At 36.4% G+C, this 21,901-nt stretch overlaps 1 long non-coding RNA gene across 11 annotated transcripts in view; it reads left to right on the top strand.

Moving 5' to 3' along the window:
* Positions 1-21,901, top strand: part of LOC123801282 (uncharacterized) — a 925,199-nt gene that overhangs the window by 217,235 nt on the left and 686,063 nt on the right. For all 11 annotated transcript variants that reach the window (XR_015727939.1, XR_015727938.1, XR_015727934.1 and 8 more), the window contains one exon: positions 8,537-8,680. This is a non-coding gene — a long non-coding RNA (uncharacterized LOC123801282). The remainder of the gene's footprint in view (positions 1-8,536; positions 8,681-21,901) is intronic.

A 21,901-nucleotide genomic window follows, 5' to 3' on the forward strand; every position in this document is an offset into this window, starting at 1 on the left:
CTCTCTTAGCAATTCACTTTTTTAATATAATCAAACAGAAAAGATGGAATTTATGATAGGCTGCAAGAACATCCTAGAAGCTATTAAAATAGAACACAGCAAAAATGAGGATAAAAATATGCACAATATCAACCTCTGAGAATTGGATAGTTGGGGTTAAGAAAAGGATGATGAAAAACTGACTTTAAGATATGATTTAAAACTCTTTTCTGTCACCTACTGACTGGGATGATTGATGACGCTACCATCATTGACAAGGGGAGTTTGAGAAGATGTGAATCACTTTCAATGCAGTAGGTTCAGACTCATGTCATCTACAAATGAACTTGTGTTGCTGTTTCTTAATTTTATACATTAAAAATTAAATTCCAGGAATATAAATTATTTGTACCAGCATTGAATTTCAACTTACATTCTGTTAGCAGAGGCATGATAAATGCTTTGTTACATAGTTATATTGATGGTCTGAAAATCCTTAAACCACAGGGGAGAAGCACATACCAGCAGTTTTCAGCATGTCTTAAGAAACATTAGCCTTCTAAAAATCAATCTGTGGTGCCTCTTCAAAACAGTCATTCATTCAGGGAAAACAAACAACTACCTTGCGAGGCTGGTGACTTATGCTAACAATATAGCTTTGTTCTCATCATCAATAATAATAATAATAGGTTAACGTGAATATATTTTTGGCAATTTCCATCTTGCTCTCACATGCATTACAGCCTTTTACCAACCCTCAGGGAGTGGGGGTAGTCATTGTTTTTTGCTTTAATCTTCACCCCACTTTCCCAACGTGATCTGTCCAGGTGTAGAGTCTAGTCTGACAAGATACACTCAAAGCAAACACAAGCTTGCTCTGCCATGTCCTTCATGAGCAGACAGAGCTGCAGAAGTCTGGCCGGTGCACATTCCCCAGAAAGCTTAGAACAGTCCTGGAAAGGAGTGGCTATCTTGCATTCTTCTTTGTGTCCCTGCTGCAATTGTTGGCTGAACAAATGAATGGGTGAAAGTTATTTAGAAGCAGTGTGACATAATTCAGAAGCAGCCGTTCCTTTCTTGCTTTGGCTCCTTGGGCTCTTGCAGATCAGCACCTTCGTGAATCTTTGTTGGAGCACCGTCTTCTCTTCATCTTCTGACAACTAAGGTCATGCAAAAGTTGGAGCAGGAGGTCTATAAACGCTGGGTATGTGAATGACAACTTCCAGGACTTCTATTTAATCTAAAGAATTATATCTAAGAAAATCAGAATTCGATTTTTAATATTCCCAAGTATATCCTTACTATTAGCCAATTCTGTATTTGCACATTTACTTATTTGCTAAAAATTTATTGCTGCCCCCAGATCAGTACTCTCAGCACCTTCAAGGCCACATGCATGGGGGAGTGGAAATTCGAGTTACCCCATGCTGATGTTCCCTGCTGAGGCGTGGTACACGAACAAGGCTTTGTCCTGCCTTCTTGTTTCAGCTCTTATACCGCAGCATGTCCTTTTCATAGCCTATTGAGTTTGTGACACTTCTTTCAGTTCTGTACATTTTGTTGGCGATTTTACCCTTTCATATGGCTCCCAAGTGCAAGGCTCAAGGGTTGTCTGATGTTCCTAACCGTGAGAAGGTTGTGATGCGTCTTATAGAGAGAAAATAATGTGTGTTAGGAAACTTCTTTCAGGATGAGTTACAGTGCTGTTGACCATAAGTTCAATGTTAATGAATCATCAATATATATTATAAAAGGTTTGTTAAAACAGAAATACCTATAACAAAGGTAAATATTCATTGGCTGATGGAAATGTGATCAAAGACTTACAGGAACCTAACCCTGCATTTTGCAGGAGAGCAGTTGTTAAGTATTTGCTCTTTCAGTGTTTGTGGCGACTTTATAGAATATACCCACTGCACATAATGACAATAAATGTAGACCGTACTTTTACCTCTTTTACACAAGAGGAAACAGTAAAATCAGGTAAATGGTGGCTGGCCATATCATAGGCAATAGCCCAACTAGGACTTCCAAAATATTGCTTTTTAAAACAGCAACAGACATCTTTATGTGTGAGTGTGTGTGTGAGTTTGGGGGGGTGATATTCAGGGACGTAGCATTAAAAGGAGTTTTTAAAGGTGAAGAGCAAGAGATACCAAATCCTATAAAAAATAATGACTAGATACCTTAATAACTTAGTATTATTTAGGTAAAGTTGAGTCCGTATTTGCTGACACTTACTCTATTTTGTCAATGAATGTTAATTGCTGTTTGGTATTCAGATATTCCTTAGAAGCCAGATATCCCGTAGATATGTAGATAGTTAAGGAGTTCAGCCCTGGAAATAATCTCACTGTGGCATTTCCCATGAGATTCCTCTGGAAATGAGAAATGGGCTGCAAATGCTCCCAAGTATTGTGGTTTTTTTTTTTTTTAAATCTATAATTCTTTTAGTGAAACTTGTCTCTGTAGACTCATTTTCTTTCACACACAGGATGATGGATAAACGTATCTGCCTATGGGTGGAAGAAGTTTTTTGAGATGAGTGTTTCAAGGTCAGAAGGCTTTAAGAAGACATATTTTCCTGCCAGCTTGCTTAGTCGGGTCAAGCCTTTTCTTGGTGTTATAAAAACTTAGAAGGCAATTAAGCTATGAACTGTTTGACTCCACTTGGTTGCCTGTAACCACTGGGTCTGCATTAATAGAGAATATGCGTCATGGCAGACGGTATATAAAGGCTTCTGGTGGCAATAACTCGAAACGCCTTGTCCCTCCATTCTGTTGTATTCACTTTTATTTTAATAAGGCAGTGCACCTTGGAAAATAAAGATTACACAAGTGGCTAAATGGTACATTTCAATTTAATTGCCATCTATTAAGAATTTGCACCATGGCAAGCCTTATACTGTCTGAAACATACTCTTACATCAGAAATGCTTTTATCTCTTGGGTTGAGAGGGTTCTAGTAGTCTCAGAATGCCAGAATATAAAGAGAAAGATTTCTTACCAAGTATCGGTATGAACTGCAGTGGCTTTAAAAGAAATAGTCTGATTATATAACTGGTCCTCATGCTAGTTCTGTGACAAATAAGATATGTTATCCTAGATAAGTTACTGAATATTTCTGACCCTAGTTTCTCTATCTATAAAATGGGATGATGTTGTCTACCTCATCAAGTAATTGTCAGGAATAAATGAAGAGATACATCAAGTTCTTAGCACAGGGGCTGACACATTATAATTGCTCCATAGATGGTTGTTACTATGTTGCTGCTGATGGTGTTCTCTTCCGGGAATTAAATACCAGCAGAGTAGAGAACCAGCAGTTTTTCAGTCCAGCCTTTACTTTACCAATAAGAACACTTAGTATTTACTGGAGCTTAGGAATCTAAGGCTAAGGAGACTTTCCTATGCTTGGCATTAAGATATCACAACGGACAACATTAATTTATTTGTTAAATTTATAACTTGGTGCCACTCAAGATGGATTTGCTTCAGGGCATAGCTGAGAATGAAAATACTTTTATTTAAAATGCATATGGCAGAGTGGCAGTAGCAATTGGAAGTTGTTAGATTCTCAGCTCTGAGAGGCCATTTAAAATGCTTTCTTGCTCTCCCTTGCATATTTGCCAATCGGAGTTGTGTTGAATCCTGATGCTTTGGTCATTTCTCTAGCTAGGGCCACCCAGGGGAAAAATTCTGACTCCCAAGGTGTGTAGGCAGGAAACTTAATTATCTGCTGTGGCCCCAATCATGCAGACACATCAAGAATCTCTTAGGTATGCTTGAAGCAGATACTGGAAACAAGAACGTTCAGTGAGCTCTTCTATGTTTCCAGTGTTTTACGGAATAATCGATTAGAAAGTGAAGGGTTATTTTGCTCAAAGGGTATAAGTAATGCCATGTGAAACTATCTTTGTAAAAGAATCCTGGCCATGATAGTATTATGAAAGGAGGAGTAAAAAATTAAGAACTCCAAATGTGAGCTCAGATAAGCTGAACTACATGCCCCATTTCTCTGCATGATTGTCACAGCGTATTTCAAAAGTGTATAGGGATTTTTCTTGTAAAAGGTACCTTTTAGTTTATCCAGTTATATCAAAGTTCTCCCTTTTTGCTAAATCATTTCCCTTTAACATTTATCCACTTATTATCCTTATTTCCTTCATTTCTCTGATTTCTTTCCAATTATTATTTTACCTTACCCAAAGAGTAGCTTTATAAAAATCAATTAGGTGAAGAACATGTATGCTGTGTTTTAAGAATCTCCACTGATGGACATGAGAGTTGTGGCTGATACTTGGTTCTCATCTTTATTTTCATTTCTTTCTCTTGCTCGTAAAGCCAAGCTAATCTCTTCTCAGCATGACTTTAAGCTAAGATGGCCTCATAATCTAGTTCTGGTCAATGAGATACAAACAAAATTCTTCTAGAAAGCTTCTGGTAAAGATTCTTGTTTCCTGATAAAAGAGAAGCACCTGATGGTTGCTTCCTGGTACTGCCACTTCCCACTTCTTTCTTCCTTTCTTGAATAAGGATTTGATGCATGATCTACAGCAGCCTTCTTACCACCATGAGGTAACAAGAAGGGTCATTATTGAAAACACAACCTTATGGGAGCTTGGGCATTTGATGATGGCATTATGTTGCTGAACCACTTCAGAGCTCATCTAACCTCCACACTTCTTACTGAATAAACTATAATTATGGTTTCAGTCCTTAGTAGTTGGGTTTTCTGTTACTTATAGCCTAGCTCATCTCTAAGAACTGAATGCACTAAGTAACACATCTGGAACTTAAAACATTTTTGTGTCCTTTTTCATTGTGAGAGCTGCAAGGTAAGGAAAAATAGATTATGTGCTTCTGAGAAGCATGCCATCCCATTGGACAAAACCTTACACTGTTTAGACTTCAGCTTGGTGAGAAACTAGATAAAGTAAGTAAAAAACTTAAAGGCTAAGTACAGATCACACTAGAAGTTTGGAAAGAAGTTATATATATATGAAAAAGAAGGAGAGATGGAAGTAAACCAGATGACCTTCCTCTCGAAGAGCTTAGTTCTCGTCTGTGGCATTCATAATGCTGGTGTCTATTTATCAGCACGTAGAAAGTGGGCATTGCTTTAATACTTGCTGTCACTCACACGGCTCACAAGGAACATAGTCAGCATGATGTAGTATTGTGCCAAAGTGCTGGAGTCACAGTGAAGGTGACTGTTCCTGGCTATAGACTCAGGCAAGACACTCAACCTCCCTGCCTCAGTTTTCCTCATCTGTAAGGACAGAATGATCATTTTTGCACAACATTTGCCTTCAGAGAGCTACTGAAAGAATTACTAAAAGAATATGTTAAGTCCATTGGAAGAAAAAAATGCTTTGTAAAGGGAGAAAATTTTAGTTATTTTCCCAGGAATGCAGAAAAGGAGATCTATTTCATGGCCACCTCTGGTCTGTGATGTCATCTCTGAAACAGGTCTCTGGGAATGGAGTCAGTTATGGGTCTGCTCTTTGATCAGGGTTTCCTCTGTCGTGCAGGAAGGTGGCATGTCTTGCTCCTAACACCACACTTAGGGGACAGGCAAGGCAGGGGTGCCATCTTAGTCTTTTCCATGACCCTGTGGAAAGGAGAATGTGATAAGAAGTTGATGTTCATGAATAAAGAGCTGGCCTGGCTATTCCATATGGATGCATCCATCTCCTTCAAAATTGATAAGTACCTAGTTGAGCAAAGCTTTGTCATTGGTATTTTACCAGGTGAACTATGTTGCACCACCCAGGGGCTTATGGTTTGGGCCTTTGTTAATTATTTCCTGAAATAGGATTCTATTGATGTCCCAGTATCTCTTTGTTCTGCACTATCATATTCACATTGCTACTACGTTCTTCTTTTTAAAGCAATTTTTAAAAAATCATGTTATTTCCTCATTCAAACACTTTCAGTGTTTAATCATTGCCTACAATTTCAGGATCAAATTTTGCCAAAGTATTTGAGATCCCCTGCAATGTGATCTACATGTAGTATTCCCCCTACCTGAATTTTCCTCTGAATTGTTGTCCTTTGTTTGCACCTGGTCTTCCCCAATCCACCCCGTCTTTTCCAATTTAATGAAAGCCTAAGCATACACAAAGGCTTATGCTAAATGCCACCTCATAGAAGCCATTTCTGGTCCCCTTAGTATATGAAATTTCCATAGGATTTTATTTTTCTCACACAGCACTTGTGCCATTTCACTTTCTGTTTTAGCCATCTGGGTATCATTTTCTTTCCCCTCTCTGAAACGAGTGCACTGGCCTGGACAGAGGACTCCATGTTCTGGGGTCTGTTCCAGCATCTCACATGTCTGCATTGGCCATCATAGGTACTCAATTAAAATAAGTGTTAAGTTATACTCCAAAGCCACTAATGTGTACTATATTATGATAGCAGAAGTGAAATACTAAACTAAAACATGAATGGACAATAAAGTATTTGCATTCTGATCAATTTTCAACTGGCTTTGGTAGAGCCATGGCGTGGGGGATAGTGGCGTAGAGGGGTGTGGACTTAAGAGTGAAACCATGTCCACATGTCCATGTGCATTCAATGTCACATACTTACCGAAAGCCTCAGAGTTAAGACTTGAAAGTTATTCTCAGCTGAGTAGACATTAAATGTCATTGATCAACATTGTAAGAGATGGGGGGGGGGCAATCACCTAGAAAACCTTGCTCTAAGTAAGTAAAATAGCCTAGACTTTTATGATATGACTATAAAGTTCATAACAATTTGGCAAAAGAAAATCCTTAATAAATAAAATAATTATTCAAAATGAAGTAGTAATAACCTCTAACCACCATTGAATTTTTCCAGTGTGCTCCCATTTTTTAAAGTAGGCTTTATGGTGGAATCCAATGTGGGACTTGAACTCATGACCCTGAGATCAAGACCTAAGCTGAAATCAAGTCAGGTGCTTAACTGACTGAGCCACACAGGCTCCCATAGTGTGCCCTCTATTTTAAGTGAATTTCAAACATTATAGTTCTTACTGATCCCCACAGCCTTCTGAAGTAGGCATTATTCCCCTTCATTTCACAGAAAGGAGAACTGAGTTTAGGAAACTTACCCACTGTTGCCCAGCTTGGTAAGTACTAGAGCCATGATTCCCACCTAGGCCAGTCTCATTCCAAACCACATGCCGTCCTATTTTACCTTATTCTCTGAAACGATCTTCCCTGCAAGTTTTCCACGGTTTGACAATTTTTGAAATTTGCACATTAGAACTATGAGAGTCATGCTTATGCATCTGCCTGGTCGGGCGAGAGATGACTCCTTCCAGTTCAGGATGAGGCTCATGCTCTCTAGGCACCATGGACCGATCAACGTATTTGTCCGTTGTACGTTGAAGCTCCATCGCTTTCTTTCTGCCAGCCCACATCTTGCAGGTGTCCAACATAAACACTAACGATTTAGGAAGATAAGGCTGGAGTTCACAGCTTCAATTCAGGCAGGAGGAGATCATTTGGAGTTCTTTGTTGGCCAGGTGTGTATGGTAGATGACTAAGGAGGAAGAGGGAGAGTTCACAGTCACTGTCAGCATGATGGATTTTAAAATATGACCTCACCAGTCTGTTTTAGGGATGCAAAACATGTTCAAGGACTTATCTGTAAAGTCTGGAAGCATGAACCTTGTAGAGAAACAAAAGTGAATTTTAAACAAGTGACTGGAAAATTAAAAATACTAAAAAGAAAAATCAATCCACTTCAGCCAGGATGACATCATTACGTAATCACTGAAATCAATTTGTTCTGTAGAATCAGAACAAACCCCGCAAATTGACTTCTAGTTCCCTTTTTAAGAGCGATAAATTGGGGCTGGGAGCTGCTATGCTAATATCCAGCCAGATAAGAAGTATGTTTTCTTCGCGACAGACCCCTTGAAACGGGGTTTGTTAAAATGAATGCACTGCATTCACAGCAACAGCAGCGTCGCTTGGTCCTGCTGGCAATAAATCCAGCAATTCGATTTTGACTGGGATGTTTATCATCTCTCCACTTCTGTGCGCTGCGAAGCCCGGGGGAGGGGAGACGGCTGCAGTTCAGCCTGTGGGCTGCTGGTGTCATCCCGTCACCGCAGAACGGAGATGGCGCGCGGCGTGTTTCTAGTCAAGCATTTAATACATTAGTCTGTAATTTTTGTCTTGGAGGTAATGAGGCCTGACAGCTTTGGCTGGTGCGCGATAACAATCCCACATTGGTATCTTTGAAATTCTTCGTTGCCAAATTCGTAAAGGAAGAAAGGACTTTGCAAAATGACAGTAAACACGCTTCATTTTATAAGACATTGTGGTTAACAACCTGAAACAATGAAGTGTTTTTTGAGCTATAGCTAAACTAATTTGGGCTATATTAAAAGTGCTGATGTGAATGCTAAGCCCCTGTTTTATTTTTGTCTTGTTTATTTTTGTTGGCTTGTTGTTGGGGAGGGAGAGGGATCTCAGGAAAACACATATGGTCTGATTTTCAGAGATTGATAATAGTGATAATAATAATAATCTCACCCAATATTTTCCCTCTGTAGAGCCTCATCTTGAAAAATAGAAAGACATCACACAGGATGGTTCTTAGAAAGGCTGAGATTGCTGCAAAGCGTTGTCACTTGACGCATGGATCGGCTGCCACGGGAGACAGGAGACATGACCGGCTGCTGAGCACCTCACTGGCCGTGAGTATCACAGCTTTTCAGTGACAATGAAGTGCAAAGGGGCTTCAATACAACCTGGAAGCCTTTGGAAAAAGTTATTTTTAACACCATGCCAACAATTAACTGGTTCTTAAGCATAATTCGTGGAAGAAATGCACTGCAGGAGTCCTTTTGTAGCCGAAATTAGCTGACAGTCCAAGGCGCACTGGGAGTTGCTGGCATTTGAAGTGTGGACTGTTGCCAATTTCAGGAAGTACATTTGCTAGGTAAACTCCCTTTGAGTATTCTTGCACCCTGGCCACTCCAGCATTAAAGAGAGGGGCCCACTGTTCAGACACAAAGTTTCTTTTTTAGAAAGCTGCTCAATCCGGAATGCAAACTTCTAAAAAAGAACACCTGGATCAAAATAATGAATATAGGCAAATCCGAGAGGAATACTACCAGTTACAGTAATAAAATTGTTCCCTCTGTTTAGAATAAAGCTAGCCTATAGAGTGCGAGGAATTTGGGGATGAGGAACAAAGATGAATACTTCGAGTGTCTGTATCTTTGGTTAAAAAAAAAAAAAGTGATCCATTGTGTTTTATTTTACAGTAATTATATAAATTAATCCTGCTGATAGTTTTTGTTAAGGGAGGAGAATTAATGACTTTAAAATTTCAAATTGACTCAGGCAGTGGTTAAAAACATGAGTTATAGGATTGTAACTGTTTCTTTAGAAGATACTTAATCATATCCCTGAAAGTTTATAGGCTAGGTTGTTTATAGCATAGAACGAAGTTCTTTTAAAAGAAAATAAAGGAGTCACACTGGTCATGTAGGCAAAAGATCATGTCACAAGTGGGTACGTTTTTCTAAGAGGTATATTTTAAAAAATGGCTTTCTACTTACTCAGGTTCTTTTTTACTGCAGACAATACATGACCGTTGAGTCAATTGTCTTTTCAGAACCGTGAAGTTGTTAGACATAGCACCTGATGTGTCAGACCAGGAAATGTCCTCAGGTGTTTCTAGGAAACATGCAAATATTCACATCAAATGAATAAAAGTTTATGCTCAAAAATGATTATTACATGTAATAGCTGACCAAACATTTTGAGAGTGTGCTCTGTCCAAATTCTGAGTCTTCAAGAATCCATATTCAAAGCAATCCTATCACGTACTCTGAGATTTTAGGCCAACTTTTACTTTGGCTTTATTGTCCTTATGTTAAATAAGGACGAGTGTTCTTAAATACCTCCCTCCCCACCATAACATTCACTTTAGCGTGAGGAGTTCACCTTGCACAAATATATAACTTTCCTTAAAAGTTGAATGTATATTTTAGTTTATTTTATGTGATCATATTTGAAGACTCCTTGAAAGCAGATGTTAGGACCTACTCTCATTCTCCTGAGACACTGCTGTGACTCAAAATGCTGTGGACCTCTTCTAACAGTCTGTAGGCAGGATTCCAAGTCTGCCAAGGAATATAATAGGAGACATATACTGTCAGAATTGCAGAAAGCTGGGGGTAGGTTTTCAAGTTAATGTGGTCTGAAGACTGATGTCATGGCTTCTCAGCACAAAGACACAGAAAGCCGCTTTAGCACATACTGATAAAAACCATGTGAAGCTGGATTAAAAAGACTGGCACATAATTTCTGATCTTCTAGTTATTATTTTATTTGAGGGGCCTATTTTATGGATGACATTGGCAAGCTAATGGAGAATTGGTTATTAATGTGCTAAGGGGGTTGGTAATTGGCTTGAGGCTTGAGGAACCTCAAGGTGTTCAGCCAGAAGAAGAGAAGTCTTACTAATAGCGAGTTTTTGCTAAATTGTTATATCTGTATTTATTTATTTTATTCTGACAGGAAATAAGAGGTTTCTGGCTCAGAAAGAGACTTTTAATTACTCACAAACATTTTAATCAGTTCCGTACCTCCCAACCCCCCTGGGCTGACATAATGAGGAAAGATGTCATCTGCACGTACAGTGGGGACAGGAACTCCAAAATTATGAATCTCGGAGCTTATTTAGGGGGTGAGGGCACAGCTGTTACTCCTCACCTCTGGGAGGATAGAGAGACAAAGAGACAGAGACAGAGGAAGGGAGGGAGGAGGATGAGACAGAGCTTTGCTCTGTAAACAATATAAATCATCTCTGGGAAGAAAAGCTGCTGATCCGTAGGTCTATTACGTCTTGAACCATAAATAAATAACTCCAGGGGAGATACCTCTGTCATTAACTTTCAAGACTTGTTTGCCATTCATACATCTTTTAACCCAAGTTGCTAGTAATATTTGCTCAATAAGCTCTGACTATGCTAAAACATGAACATATTCATCTAGTTTTGCTTCCTTGACATGTTTAAGAGCCTGAAGAATTTTAGTGGAAGGAAGGTAGATTTGTTTTATATGGACTCAAATAATAGAAATGGGAAAAGTGAACAGAAGTCATAGGGAAACATATTTCCATTCAATTTAGAAACTAAGATCCATTCAACAATGGAACTGATTTCCTCATAAGTCTGTAGATTCCTTGTCCCTGGAGATATAGAAATATACTATTTATTGGAGAAGCAATTTTTGCAATGGACAAATGGACTAGGTAATCTCCAGGGTTCATTCCGTGGCTAAGATTCAATAATTGATGTATTTCAGAATGGAGGCATTTTAGTTGCTACAAGACCCCCCCAAAATGTAAACTGCTATGCCATATGAAAAAAGAAGTGAGGTTGTGTTTTTTTGGCTCTGGCTCTAAAGAATCATGGTATGGTGTTCCCTGGGCTGCTTCACTCTCAGCACTTGGATGTTTCTAGCGAAGTAAATTAGGAGCAACATAAATGAGGAAGGAAGATTTGTTCATGCGCGATCTGGCAGATCTGAATTTGACCGAGATAAGTGTATGGGGCAGATAAGTTAGCATTCTGTACCTATGTCTTACACCAGCTAGTAAGCTCTTAAGGACAGAGAAGTTTCTTTTATTCTCCGTGGTATCTTTAGGATACTGCACAGGGTCCCAAACAAAATAGCCACTGAATAAATAACTTTGTAAAAATAAATTAATGGATGGATGGATAGAAGATAGATGTTAAATTAGGATATGTGTACTTACGTCTCTAGTTAGATGAAGAAGAATGAGATTTTAAAGACTCTAGGTTGTGGTCAAAGGGATCTGTGTTTTTACCTGCATTCTTTGAATACTTTTTTTAAACAATAAGGTTTTCAGTACTCTTAAATTTAAAAAATATATATATTTATGGGCTCAGAGGAGATCAGCAAGAGAGAACTATCATAGGAATTTGGTAATTGATGATGGCTGGTTTGCCAAGGAGGACAAGTGGCTGATGAGGGAAGGGCTCTCCTTCCAGATTACCAAGCTCCCTGGAGGTATGGGAGTTTCAGCAAAAGTTTCAGTTCTTAGGCGTGTTGGAAAGGTCTCTTGTTTCAGGAGAGAAAATGGTCTAATGTTCTCAAATGTAAGACAATATAACTTTAAAGGTCATACAGTATAAATAAAATTAATAAAATTCTTGGTTTTAAATTAGAATATTGATGATCATAATTTTCTGAACTTTAACTGAGATATGCCAAATTAGGGAGAAATATACTTATGACAAAAATGAGACAAAATTTAAAATCATATTGATCCAGAAGTTAGGAAACATGCTTATTACACTTGGCATGGTTTAGAATTGAGATAGTGAGGTTGTATTTTGCCAAAACATGGACAATGACTCAAGGAATCTGTTTATTTAATTTATTCTTCCAGTATTATTGAGATATACCTGACATATAATGTTGTATTAGTTTAAGGTGTACAACATGTTGATTTCATATATGTATGTATTGTGGAATAATTACCATAATAAATTTAGTTAACATCCATCACTTCACATAGTTATCTTTTTTTCTTATGATGAGAACATTTAAGATCCACTTATTAACAACTTTCAAATATATCATACAGTGTTGTTAACTGTACTGACCATGCTGCACATTACATTTCCAGAACTTATTATATCTGGAAGTTTGTGCCTTTTGGCTACCTTCACCCATTTCCCCTACCCCCAGCCCTCACCTTTGGTTATCACCAGTCTGTGCTGTTTCAATGAGTTGTGGGGTTTTTTGCTTGTGTTTTCAGATTTCACACAAAAGTGAGATCATGTAATATTTGTCCTTCCCTATCTGACTTATTTCACTTAGATATAATATCTATCCATTCATCCTTTGATGGACGTTTAGGTTTCCATACCTTAGTTTTTGTAAACAATGCTGCAATGATTGTGGGGGTACAGATATCTCTTTGAGATTGTGACTTTGTTTCCTTCGGATATATACCCAGAAATGGGATTGATGGATCATATAGTAGTTCTAATTTTGATTTTTTGAGGATCCTTCATACTGTTTTCTATAGTGGTGGAATCAATTTACATTCCCACCAGTAGTGCACAAGGGTTCCCTTTTCAACATATCATTGCCAACACTTTTTATTTCTTTTTGATAAGTGCCATTCGAACAGGTATGAGATGGTATTTCATTGTGGTTTTGTTTGCATTTCCTTGATGATTAATGATGGTGAGCATCTTGTCATGTACCATTGGCCATCTGTATGTATTCTTTGGAAAAATATCCATTCAGACCCTCTGACCAGTTTTCAATCAGATTTTTGCTGTTGTTTTCCTATTGAGTTGTGTGAATTCCTTATATAGTTTGACTATTAGCTCCTTGTCATACATATGGTTTGCACACATTTTCCCCCATTCTGTAGGTTGCCTCTTCATTTTGTTGGTGGTTCCTTTCACTTTGCAGAGCTTTTAAGCTTAGTTTAGTCCCACTTGTTTATTTTTGCTTTTGTTATTAAGCCCCCCAAAAATCATTGCCAAGACAGATGTTAAGGAGCTTACGGCTTGTTTTATTCCGGAGTTTTACAGTTTCAGGTCATCATTCAAGTCTCTAATCCACTTTGAGTTGATTTTTGCATGTGGTGTAAAAGTGGTCCAGTTTGCATGTGATAATCCAGTTTTCCCAGCACCATTTATTGTAAAAACTTTCATTTCCCCCTTATATATTTTTGGCTTTTTTGGTCATAAATTAATTGTGACCACATATGCATGAGTATTTCTGAGTTCTTAATTTTGTTCCAATGATCTGTGTCTGTTTTCAATGCTCATACCATACTGTTTTGATTACTATAGCTTTGTAGTGTAGTTTGAAATAGGCAGTGTGATACTTGTAGCTTTTTCTTCTTTCTCATGATTGCTTTGGCTATTGGGGGTCTTTTGTGGTTTTACCCAAATTTTAGTATTGCTTTTCCTATTTTTGTGAAAAATGTCATCAAAATTTTGATAAGCATTGCATTGAATCAGTAGGTCACTGTGGGGAATATGGACATTTTAACAATATTAATTTTTCCAATTCATGAGCATGGAATTTATTTGTGTCTTCCTTAATTTTTTTCATCAGTGTCTTATACTTTTTAATATACAGATCTCACCTCCTTGGTTAAATCTAGTCCTAGGTATTTCATTCTTTTTGATGCAGTTGTACATGGGATTGCCTTCTTAATTTTGCTTTCTGATAGTATTATTATTAGTGTATAGAAACACGTCTGATGTTTTAATTGATTTTGTATCCTACAACTTTACTGAATTGATTTTTTAGGTCTAATAGTTTTTTGATAGCGTCTTCAGGATTTTCTATGTGTAATATCATGTCATCTGCAAACAGAGACAGTTTTACTTCTTTTCCAACTTGGATGCCTTTTATTTATTTTTCTTGGCTAATTGCTCTGGGTAGGACTTCCAGGACTATGTTAAATAAAAGTGGCAAAAGTGATCATTCTTTTCTTGTTCCTGATCCTGCACTGAGTATGATGTTAGCTGTGGGTTTTTCATATATGGACTTAACCTTTGGAGCATGTTCCCTCTGTACCCGGTTTGTTTAGAGTTTTTATTATGAACGAGTGTTGAATTTTGTCAGATGCTTTTTATACATCCATAGAGATGATCATATGATTTTTATTCCTCATTTTGTTGATGTCGTATATCATAATTAATTTGCAGATGTTCAACTGTCCTTGCGTCCCTGGAATAAATCCTAGTTGATCATGGTATATGATCCTTTTAATGTACTGTGGAATTCAGTTTGCTAATATTTTGTTTTTGCATCTACGTTCTTCTTGGAAATTTACCTCATGGAATCAAATTTAAGCAATAGTGTGGTTGGTTTTATTTTCAAACCTCATTTTCCCCCATTACCATCCTTTTCCCTCTCCTCCTTCCTCTCTCCCTTTTTCTCTTTTTCCCTTCCTCTGTTTTCATTGATATCTGATACATATTCCTACACAGGTCATACACCATAGTTGGTACTGGGGATGCATGGTGAAATACCAAACATATTTTCTTTAATCATGAAACATACAGTCTACTTGAGAAGTTAGATTCTAAAACGATGAGTGTTTTTGAAGGGTATTAAGGGTATATGTAGGATGAAATATTTTCCCAAAGAGTGATGTATTTGTGCTTCCATAGTCATTTTCTCTTGGATTCCATTAATCCTATTAATAGGCATTTTTGAACACCAGTTATAAACTTGTCACTATTCTAGGCACTGATGATCTGCCTCCTTTCCTGCTGTTCTGTATCCCCTCTCTCATTATTTTTTTAAAATTTAAATTCAATTTACCAATATATAGTACATCATTAGTTTCAGATGTAGAGTTCACTAATTCATCAGTTGCATGTAACACCCTCCTTAATGCCCTTAAAGATTGCCCAATTACCCCATCTCCCCACCCACCTCCCTTCCAGCAACCCTCAGTTTCTTTCCCATAGTTAAGAGTCATGGTCTGCCTCCCTCTCTGATTTCTTCCCATTCCATCTTCCCTCCCTTCTTCCCCTATGATCCTCTGAGCTGTTTCTTATATTCCTCATATGAATGAAACCATGTAATTGTCTTTCTCTGATTAACTTACTTCACTCAGCATAGTACCCTCCAGTTCCATACATGTCACTGTAAATAGTAAAATTTCATCCTTTCTGATGTCTGAGTAATATTCCATTGTGTGTGTGTGTGTGTGTGTGTGTGTGTGTGTGTGTGTGTATACCTCACATCTTCTTTATCCATTCATCTGTCAAACGACATCTCGGCTCTTTCCATAGTTTGGTTGTTTTGTGGACATTGCTGCTATAAACATTGGGATGCAGGTGCCCCTTCGGATCATTACGTTTGTATCTTTGGGGTAAATACCTAATAGTGCAATTGCTGGGTCATAGGGTAGCTCTATTTTAACTTCTTGAGAAATCCCCTCTCTCATTCTTAAATATCCCCTTTTGTGAATGTGCCATGATTTCCCTGACTTAATAAATATCAAACTCTTCTTTGAGGGATTTACTCTTCTTTTTTTCCTTCCTCTCTCCCTCCTTTCCTTCCTCCCTGCCTTTCTTTTTCTTGTCTTTTTTTCCCCCTTTTCTTTTCTTGAGTATAATCTTACTCTCTCATGCCCAGATATACTAGGAAGCAGAAGTGGTGTTAATACTTTTTTCTACTTATTTTTTGATTTGCTTGTTCAGCAAACATCTATTCAGCAAATTTATTCAACAAATAACTAATGAGTGTGTAATCTTTGTCAGACACTGAATTAGGTTCTGCTTTTGATGTTCTCCTTGCTCTTGTTGTCACCTTTATACTCTTCTGCTCTCAGATGTATGCTACCTGGTTGTCAGTCCAGTGCTCTTCTGGTTGCTGTTTTCCTCTGAACTCACAGGTAATCCACCTTCTCCTTTGATGGCTTTGACTCTAACATGAATCTTCTTTTTTATCATATCTTCTGACATCTTACATGGCAGCATCCATATGGATAAATTCATGCTCTCTAAGAACTATTGAAGAATATATTCTTTATTTATCTCTCCAAATAAATATCTCTCGATTTATGTCTTCTACATAGAGCAAAATTAACTGGATACAAAATTGACTGGTATTTGGTGTTTAACAGATAATTTTCCAAAATTTTTATTGGTATTCAAGAATATAGTATCTTAATTATAAATATTATATTTTTCTACTTAACAGTACATTATCCTAACTTTAAGCTTTTAATTTTTTTAGGTAACTAGAAAAATAAGATCCTTAAATCTATTTATAGTATCTGTGACTTTCCCAAGATGATTGAACAAATGATTCAAGTAAAAATATGAATTAGGTTTATGAACATTTTAAGGGGCAGTCTTAATACTTTATTATGACCAATAAAGAAAATAAAACTTGATTAACAGCAGTATATTTGGCCATTAAACCCTCAGTTGGTTAGTTGCAAAGTTGCAAGTAATAGTTCATTCAAAACCTTAATAGGATGTAGTATTAAATCGATCTTAACTGTAATTTATTACTTTGAATAAGATTTGAAGTCTCATATTTGAAATAACCTACTAGAAAATTTTAGTGACTATGTTAAAATTTGATTATATGATATATCATTCAATTAATTAACTCAAAAGAGATAAAGTTTCTTTTATTAGAGAAGTAGTCCTTTTTGAAAGTAATTAAATTGAGCATAAAGCTAAATTAATTTCATACCATATTTGCTTGAAATATAAACTCGGCATATTTCTAGTGACAGGAATGTTTAAGCTACCTGATGATAACAGGTTTAAATTTGGTCTTACCACTTTGATAGATATGAAATTCTGGCTGTACAATAAGAAGTTGATGATATCTTGACTATTTACTAACACTGGACAAAAAGTGGATATATTGCTCTCAGGTAATGTGGAAGTGCAAACATCTTTTCTGCAATAGGCTAAAATAATGTAGTTCACCTGTGAATTTTATTTATAAGGATGATCTGTAAATCATTGAATTGATAGGAAAAGATGCATTGAAGAAAAATCATAGAATACTTCTTGAGAATAACATTAGCTACTTTTGCTTCTAGAGATAAAATGCAACTACAGAGTCAAGTTAGACCTAAATTTGAGATGACTTGTTAGCGTAAGTTTTGGCTGAAGACCTTTGTACAAATATACTTTGAAAGTATTTCAGAAATGCTTTTATGCCATGGTATTTAAATTTCTTTGGCTTTTATCAGTATAGTTTAAGTTGGTTCAAAAAAAGAGATTTCTAAGATTTTAGAAAAAATTACATTGTAAACATCATAATTCCAAACCTTGACATAAACGTCACTTGGTCATATTGTATGATCCTTATTAGGTATTGGTGAGTTATATTTAATAATATCTTGTTTACGAGTTTTACAAATGTGTTTTGAGAGAGACTAGTTTGTAATTCTAATTTCTTTGGCCTCGTCAGCTTTTGCTGCCAAAATGGTGCTAGCTCCTTCCAAAATGTTGGGGCAATTTTCTTTTTTTCCCCTTCTATTATATAAAAGGGTTTATGTTTGATTGGTTAGGAAGAATTCATGGATAAACATATGTGGGCCTGGAGTTAATCTTTTTAAAGAGGCATATATGGTTTTTAAATTTTTTAATTTTATGTTCATTACCTATTAGAGATTTCATTGATTTCTGCTTTTTTATATATTTCATTTCTTTTTTTTTTTTTTTAAGATTTTTTATTTATTCATTTGACAGAGATAGACAGCCAGAGAGAGAGGAAACACAAGCAGGGGGAGTGGGAGAGGAAGAAGCAGGCTCCCAGCGGAGGAGCCCGATGTGGGACTCGATCCCAGAATGCTGGGATCACGCCCTGAGCCAAAGGCAGCTGCCTAACAACTGCGCTACCCAGGCGCCCCCCATTTCTTTTGTTTTTTAAGTTTTGATTTATTGTCTTATTCCAGCTTCTTGAAGTGGAAGCTTAGATCTTTGAATTTTAGCTTTTCTCTCTCTTTTTTAGTATACGCACCTTAGTCCATAAATTTTTCTATCAGCACTGCCTTGATGGCATCTCACAATTCTCAATATGTTTTAAATTCATTGTCCTTTGAGTTAAAAATATTTTAAAAATTTGTTTCCATTTTCCACTTGAAAATAATCTTAGTTTTGCTTCCTCTCTTCCTTTCTTCATGTATTTGACAAAGTGTTAAAAAAGCATTGTTTGTTAGATATGTTTTCTTGCTTGAAAAAATTTAGTTTATTATTACAAAAATCTATTATTTTCTAGCTGAGTTGCCAGTGAAAAATTTCATTGCTAAGCATAAAAAAAAATGTTAAGTAGTATATATTGCAGAATATCAACTATTGACATTTTTGACTTGTCAGTAAAATTTTACTGACATCAGAAAGTTTTGTTTTGTTTTGCTTTGCTCTGTATTGTTTTAGAAAATACTTCCATTGAATTTTATAAGGCATTCATTATATTAATACGACTATATCCTTCTATTATGAATGTGCACTTTTTTTTAACTTAAGATTTAAAATGTATGTGCATATATTGTATTAGTCTGCTAGGGCCACCATAACAAAATACAACAGACTGGATGGTTTAAACAACAGCAATTTATTTTCTTATAGTACTGGAGGCTGGAAGTCTAATATCAAGGTGCTGGCAGGGTTGGTATCTGGTGGGCTCTTTTTTTCTGGCTTGGAAAGGGCCACCTTCTCACTGTGTCCTCAACATGGCCTTTCCTCTGTGTGTGCTTTCTCCTGGTGTCTCTTTCTCTCTTTAGAAGGACACCAGTCCTATTAATTAGGGCCCCACCCTAATGACCTCATTTAACCTTAATTATCTTCTTAAAGGCCCTATCTTCAAAAATAGTCACATTGGGGGGGTAGGACTTCAACATATTATTTTGGGGGGGGACACAATTCAATCCATAACATACATATCATTATATTTCTTTAGCGTCACTTTTTCCTTACTGTAGCAACATTGCCGTATATGTAGTATTGCATTGTAATAAGGTTAAAATATGTACATTATCTACCTACTTTTTATTTTTTATTTTATTAGTTTGGCAGCTATATTAAAAGTGTAAGAATTGCTCAAAGGAATTTGATCCTTTTTTTTTTTTTTACTATAAACTTAATACAAGTATTTAAAAAATTCTGTTAGAAACATTGATTTAGATTTCCCTTTTTTGGGTATATGGCAGAAGAGATGTACAAATGAAATATTTTATTTTATTTTAATTATTTTTAAAAGATTTTATTTATTTCTTTGTCAGAGAGAAAGAACACAAGCAGGGGGAGTGGCAGGCAGAAGGAGAAACAGGCTCCTCGCCGAGCAAGGAGCTCAATGCAGGACTCAATCCCAGAACCCTGGGACCATGACCTGAGCCAAAGGCAGATGCCTAACTGACTGAGCCACCCAGGAGTCCCAAAATGGAATATTTTAAAGACATTTTAAATGTATTTTGGAGAGCATACAAATAAGTAATTTTGAATTCGGAAAAGTACTGAGTACTGAAAGTACTGAGTCTAATGTATATCCTGAGGATCTCTGTTGATCATTGAGGACCTTTTCCAGTTCTGACGGATTTAGAGACACCCTTTCAGTGCATAAATCATGATCCTCTGAGATGATAAGCAAGTGGTGAATTAGAGATAGTTGCCTTGCAGGGAGTATGGAGGGAATTGTGTCTGTATTATTCTTGGCTTAGGGTACAGTAAGAGAAGGAAATGTCACTCCAGAGCATTTGTAGCCTAAGGTAAGGATTCATACCTTGTGAATTGAGTTGAAAATTTAGTTGCAATTGGTCTCAGGTCAGATGTGACCCAGAAGCATGGAAGAACCAAATGCAAACATATAAAAATTGAGAAGACAGTTTTAAGAAAAAGAATCAAAACTTCAATATTAGAAAATAGTATACATAATTATTGAATTTAGAAAATAAATGGATATTTAAAATTCAGAGTGGCACTGATGAAGAAACTAGTAGTAGTTTGAAAACTAATATGAAGAAATACAGGTAAGCACAGTAAAAAAAAAAAAAAAAGTTAGATATGTGGAGGACAGATTGAGAAGATTCAAAAGACATCTCTCAAGTGCCCTAGAAAGGGAGAATGGAAGAGATACAATATTCAAAAAGGAGAAAAAAATCAATGTACACTTTACAGAACTGATGAAAAACACCAATCAAAAAGCTTAACAGATATCAGAAAAACAAAGGAGAGAGAATGTTTAAGGTAATCAGAGAAAAAATAGATTATTTAAGAAGGAACAATTAGCCTGCTAACTGCTTTCTCGGTAGTAATAGTGGAAGAAGAAAACAGTGGAAAAGCATTATCAATGTGCTAAAAAAAGTACTTGTCAGTTTACTATTCTATACTTAGTAAAATTATCTTTTAAGAATGAAGATAAAATAAAGATACACTTAAAGAAATGAAAACTGAATGTATTTACAACCAATAGATCCCCATTAAGATATTTCTAAAGAATGTATTCCAGAGGAAGGAAAAATCATAATATAGTTAATTCTTATTATTTGTTGCAGTTATGTTCTACTAAGTTGCTGTGAACACTGAATTAGCAAATACTGAACTATTTCTCCTAGTGGAAATAGAGTCGTGTTTCTGAGTATCTGGTCATAACATTTTTTACCAGCCAATCAATTTATAAGTTTTATGACTGCTTTATGAGTGTTTATATTTAAAGATGCCTTATTTAATATATATTGTTGATTCATTAACATTGAACTTCCGGCCAACAGCACTATAACTCATGCCTGAGCAAAGCTTATCTAGCATACATATTTTCTTTGGAATGGACACCACAGCTTCATTGTATTTAAGGACACTAGGCAGAACCTCAGCACTATGTTTGGGGTTACCTAAACAGTGAAATCACCAACAAAAATGAGAAAACACAGCACTAAATAGACTGCAAAAGGGACACTTGTTTATAGAATAAGAACTGAAAGAAGTGTCACCTTGTTCAACTTCAGCTGGGGGTGCATGCATTAAATGACTCTTTTTTTTTTTTTTTCTGTTTTGAGCATGTGTGTGTGTGTGTGTGTGTGTGCAAATGACTACAAAAGTGCCACAATGACTAATTTTGGGGTTACACATTTTAGTAAGTAGGCAAATTCACAAATATAGAATCTACAAATAGGAGGATTGACTATATAAAGAATACTCGAACAGGAAGGCATGGTCAACATTTAGATTAAGCAAAATGTGAATATGTGTGGCATTAATGTCTAATTTGAAGGAATGTAAGCAAGACAAACTAACTTATTGTTAATTTGTCATAAAAAAAGAAAATAATTGCAGTTTAAGCACTGTGGTGTTCTTGTTATCAATAAATTGATTAACCGTAGATTTTGTCAAGTATACATTTGAGTATTTCTATGGAAATAG

The sequence above is a fragment of the Ursus americanus genome, chromosome 20 (genome assembly GCF_024610735.1).
Source record: "Ursus americanus isolate L20-20 chromosome 20, mUrsAme1.1.p, whole genome shotgun sequence".
In the NCBI taxonomy this organism is placed as follows: Eukaryota; Metazoa; Chordata; class Mammalia; order Carnivora; family Ursidae; genus Ursus; species Ursus americanus.